Raw genomic sequence first — 5,539 nt, forward strand, 5'->3', positions numbered from 1 at the left:
AGTTGATAAAGCTAATTATCCTAAGAAGAAGATAGAAGGGGTTGCAAAGATTTTGGATAGCAGAATTAGTAAGAGCACCAAAACAAAAACTACAAATAGTATTTGGTTCAATGGAAAAATAATCCTATTGAAGATGGTTCTTGGATCACAAAGGCTAATTTGGATCTTTATGATACTTCTCACAGCATCAACTCTTCTTAATGTGGACTTAAGTACTTTTTTTACCCCAAGTGTTTAATGTAGGAGCATCTTGGGTACTTTGGAAATCTTGCATCACCAAAAATATTTTCTTCCTTTGTTCCTTTTTTTTTTTTTTGTGAATGGTCAATGTTGTTCATGTTTTCTTTATTTGCATAGTCTACTACTTAATGTGGACCTATCATGGATCCTTTTTCTACAAGTGTAGATCTTGATTCCATTATTTGTAGGAGTTATCCTTCTCTTTGTTCAAGGCATGATGATTTCCTGATAGCTTGAGTAACCTACATGTTTGGCTTTGGTGAGGTTTTGTGCAACATCTTGGCACTTTTTTCAATTGGGAATCTCTTCTTGGATTATGTGTGGACCTATATGTGTCCCAAGAGAAGTGAATTTTCTTGTTTGAAAGGTTGCTAAACTCTCTTTTGGGGTAGGAACTATAATTTGTAATAAATTTCTTGATAAGCTGACTTATGGTCTTGTTGGCTATTAAAGTAGAGATATAGGATTAGGAAAAGTAGAATGAAGTAGAAGGAAAATACAAAGGATTGACTTTGTAAGCCTGAGCGGTTAAGCTCATTGATTGTAATTGAATGTATATGCTTATAACCAGGTAGGCCTTATGCTTGGCATGTTGAATGAAGAACATCTATCATTGCTTTGTTGATTCCTCTATAATTTCTTGTGGTTTCTCCCTATTCATGGCTTCCATGTGTAATTGTAAGAGAGGGTAGCTAGGAGGTTCTTTCTTCTGCCCTCCTACCTTGTGTCTCTTTTAAATCATGAAATGTAGTGGATATACATAATTGTGCCAATTATTTTTCTAGGTTGACTAGTTTGAGGAAACCTTGCCCATGATATTGTAGTGCCTGCCCCTAAGTCGCATTTCTGTCATCATTGCCAAACTCTTTTAGGCCAATTTATGTTTGATGATTAGTATTATTATTTTAGAGATTATCAGATGTTGGTTTACACTCAGTTTATTATATGATGAGATTACTTGGTACTCTATATTTCATGCATGTATGATGATTATTCAATATTTTCAGTTATCGATGACGATTAGTTAGATGGTTTATTATCACACGTGCTTTCTTATGGATACTTACCCCATACTGCATGTGTATGGGGTGCATGTTTGTTTTATTTATGTATAGTGTTTCTGATGTGGTTAAGGAAGGGAGTCGAAGTCACCTGCTAGTTGGGATCTACACGATGCACCACTTCCTGCCATTGTCTGTTTAGCTTAGAATATTGTGTTTATACATGCATGGATTTTATGCAGGTTGCAGGTACCGGGTATCGACTTCCCTGAATTGCCAGGATGAGCGTACCCTATTGCATTGTCTCAATGGTAAGAGAGGGGAGATAAACTCTTAAGTCCAAATCCTAAACCCTTTAGCCAATTGTCCTAATTGATAATTAGGACAAGTATCTGAGTTAAGTACCCTCCGAATGCATCAAAGGATGTAATTTCGTGATTATAACCCTTTTTGTTTGATTTAGTATGTATTTTTCTATGTAGGGTTTTCGTATGTTGTTATATGAGTCCTTGATGTGTTTTCTATTAATTAAGTCTAATTAAAAAGATTAATTAATGATTTAATTTAATGGAGAATTAATATGATGTCTTTAATATTTAATTAATTGAGAAATTAATTAAATAAAAGAACTAAATTTGGAGATTAAAGTTCAAAGATAAATTTAGACCAGGATAATATTTATTTAATTTAATAATAATATATTTGGAGTTCATTTTTAAATAAATACTAAATATTATTGTTATTTAAATTAATTAAATATGTTATCAATTAAGTTCTAAAATAAATTTAAAAGTTGAAAGATATTAAATTATTAAAGGATTTTAGATCGCATGATCTAAGCATGAGTTTAAATATGAGAAATAAATTAAAAGATTAAATAATAGAAATTAATAACGTTATTTTAATTTCATAAAGTGCACATGAGATTAAAGTAATAAATTAATTTAAAATAGAAGTCAAGTGGAATATTAAATAAAGTTATTTAATAAATCAACTTATTGTGCATAAAAGATGAATGCAAATTAAAAGAAAAGATAAGAAAGGTTAATTTGGAGTTAACTGAGTTGTGCAAAGAGTCTTCTCGGGTGAACGCACAATTAGTGCCCCGATTTGAGGAGAAAATTGCTTATCACAACTTTGGGAGTTCATTTTTGGGGACACATGAATTTGGACGGGAAATTTTGGGGAGACTACTTTTGGAAGCGAATTTCAGAAGGCTGATACCAAGAAAGTTTTCTAGAAGAAGGTTATTGAGAGGAGCGAATTCTCTTACAGTTCCTGGAGATTGCATAATAGCATCAGGATCAGGTAGGGTCTTGTGTTATTGATTATCGATTTATTACGCAAATATCCTTTCCTGTCTTCTTCGTGTCTGGAGTTTGTAAATCTGATTTCTCTGTGATGAAAGTTTTAACCTTTCAATATTGTGAATTCATTAATTGTTCGTCAATAATTTCTATATTCATGGAGACTGGAAGAGTTATTAGAACCCTTGTTTTCTATATTAAGAAATTAAGATTTAAATGAGTAAGGATTTTGAATGTAAAATTGAAAGTTCTAATATAATATATATATATATTTCCTTGGAGGATATTGTCTTAATAAAAATTAAATATAAAATAAACATCATTTATTTTATATATATACATATATATATATACATATATATATATACATATATATATATATACATATACATATATATATATATATACATATATATATATATACATATATATATATATATATACATATATATATATATATACATATATATATATATATATATATATATACATATATTGTTTTAATAAATTTAAATAAATCTAATTTAAAATAAAATTAATTTATTTTATACATTTATTAAAAAACTGAAATTAGAGATTTTTTTTTTTTTAAATCATTTTTTTAAAAATCGTTTTAAATATAATTATTTTTATTTAATATTATTATTAGTTAATTTAAAATTTATTAAATTTTAAATTATATTGAAATTTTATTATTTATTAATAATTTTATAAATAAGTAAATTATTAATAAATATCATATGATGCTTTATGTATCATTAATTAATCTTATTTAGGTTTGACAACACTGAAACTGAAACCTTATTGTTTAACTCAACTGTATGTTTTCTAATCAAAACCAATTGTGAGACTATGATGTTTTCTATATATTGTTTATGTTTGAGTGTTATGGGGTTGGTTTAGCATTGACCAGTTTAGGTTGTCCCCAGAGGCTCGGGGTTGTGAATGTGATGTTACGATGATTTGTTCTCGATCTTTTCAAACCAACCAAGGTAATGTGATAGTATGCTCTATGATGGATGTATTTACTGTTTGTTATTGCTTTCCAGTTTCCTTGTGTGAAGCTAAGGTGTATGTATTTGAGATACCTAACTTTTAACCATTTTTGAGTCTCGATCAGTTATATTTGATAACCATTTTTGAGTCTCGATCAGTTATACTTGGATTGCTTTTCGGTCGCTTGAGAGGACTGAAGTGTTTGTTATGTTCTTGATGATGTCATGTTTTGACTTGACCATTTTGGAGTCTTCGATCAGTATTATAATTTACTATTGGGATACTTTCTGGTTGCTCGTTGGAGAACCATTGGATTTTGTGATTTATCATTGATGCCTTTAGTTGCTAATAGAGAACTGTCGTGATCATATGATTATTATTTGATACTTATCTGTTGCTCATGAAGAACTGATGTAATTTTGTGGCTTATCTTTTTATGATGTTTTTCAGTTGCTTGTATAGGACTGAGGTGATTTTATTATGATTCTTGATTTGTAATTTCATGAGCCTAGGGTAGGTTATCTATGTGTAGTGTCGGAAAGTGGCTTGCAATGGGGATCGGGGCCCTAAGAGGCTGCCTGGAGTAACCCATTGTAAGTTGTTTTAATAAGTGAAAACATTTACGCTAAATAAGGGAAAATGAACCTAACAAGATAATTGTATGTTCTCTCCCATGCCTTGAGTTCTAGTACAGACTAGGATGGGGTAGAGAGAATGCTTGGTTACGACCTTGCATTCCATAGTATGCCTCGTTAGTACGAGAGGATACTAGTGGCCGCAGGGATCAGTGGGGACCCGAGATTCCTAAGTGATTGCTCAGGTAACTTCTACATGACTTTTGCGATGACACTTTCCCACTTGCATATTAGGTTTCCTACGTGTCTTGTGGTACCTCTGGGTCTAGATGTCTATCTATGTTGGAACCCTTGAGTTAGTATACTTTTAGGATTTCCAGACTTAGAGAGTACTTGTGTTTTATGTTTTGATACCTTGTTTGGGACTTGAGACTATCTCCTCAGCGTGGTGGGAGTGGACCATTTAGGTTCCATGCGGTCGGGTGGTAGTGCTTTTTACTCTTACCATTGAGATCCATTCTGTGGTCATCATGGCTGGAGTTTTCGTGATTGGCCTTTATCTTCAATATGTTCTTGGATTATTATGATGGATGGTTAGATTTTATGATAGATGTTTTATCATTATGGATGTATGGATGTATCATGTATAGTGAATAGTTTCATATATTTTTACTATACTTTGTATCATGGATTTGAGGATGTTGTATCTTTATCTTTACATATGTATATTCTTTTAAGCCTTTCATACCCTGTGACTTGTACAGTGGATGATTGAGCATTCCGAATTAATTTGCCAAGAGGCATTCGGAATAAATGTATTATATGGACATGGGACTTCTGATTATTCTTTCATATGTATGTGATAGTTGTTAGACTTAGAATTAATTAAATTTAAACGTGACTCAACGTCTTGGGATCTTTAAGAAATGTAACTTGCAAAGTATGGTTATCGATGATTACATGTTATTGCTTCCGCTACTATGTGTTTGATGTGTATGTTATACATTCTTACTTTTAAAAAAAAAATGTTTATCAAACTTAGTGAAACTTTAGGTTAATTCTTTTGGGTCCCTTGGCGGGGCGTTACATCTGGTATCAGAGCCCGAGTTTCTACATTGGGAGCTCTGGGTATATTGGAAAGCCACTAGTGTTAACTAGTTGAACAAAAATGCAAACCTTAAATTGGAACTTGAAACTAGTTGAACTGAAACATTATGTAAAATATTAGTTACCTATTTTTCATACTTCAACACTTAAGACTTCAAAACTAAAATTATACTTAAACTAAAATTATAGGTAAACTGAAAATTGAAAATATCTTGTTTGCAAAACATGTGTTTTTTTTATCTATGTGTTTTAGTAGTATGTTTCATGGTTATTTTAGCATCTTGTGTCTTGGATATTATTGTAGGATGGTATC

Source organism: Cupressus sempervirens, chromosome 11 (genome assembly GCF_028749045.1).
Source record: "Cupressus sempervirens isolate cs-2001-9-10 chromosome 11, ASM2874904v1, whole genome shotgun sequence".
Taxonomy (NCBI): Eukaryota; Viridiplantae; Streptophyta; class Pinopsida; order Cupressales; family Cupressaceae; genus Cupressus; species Cupressus sempervirens.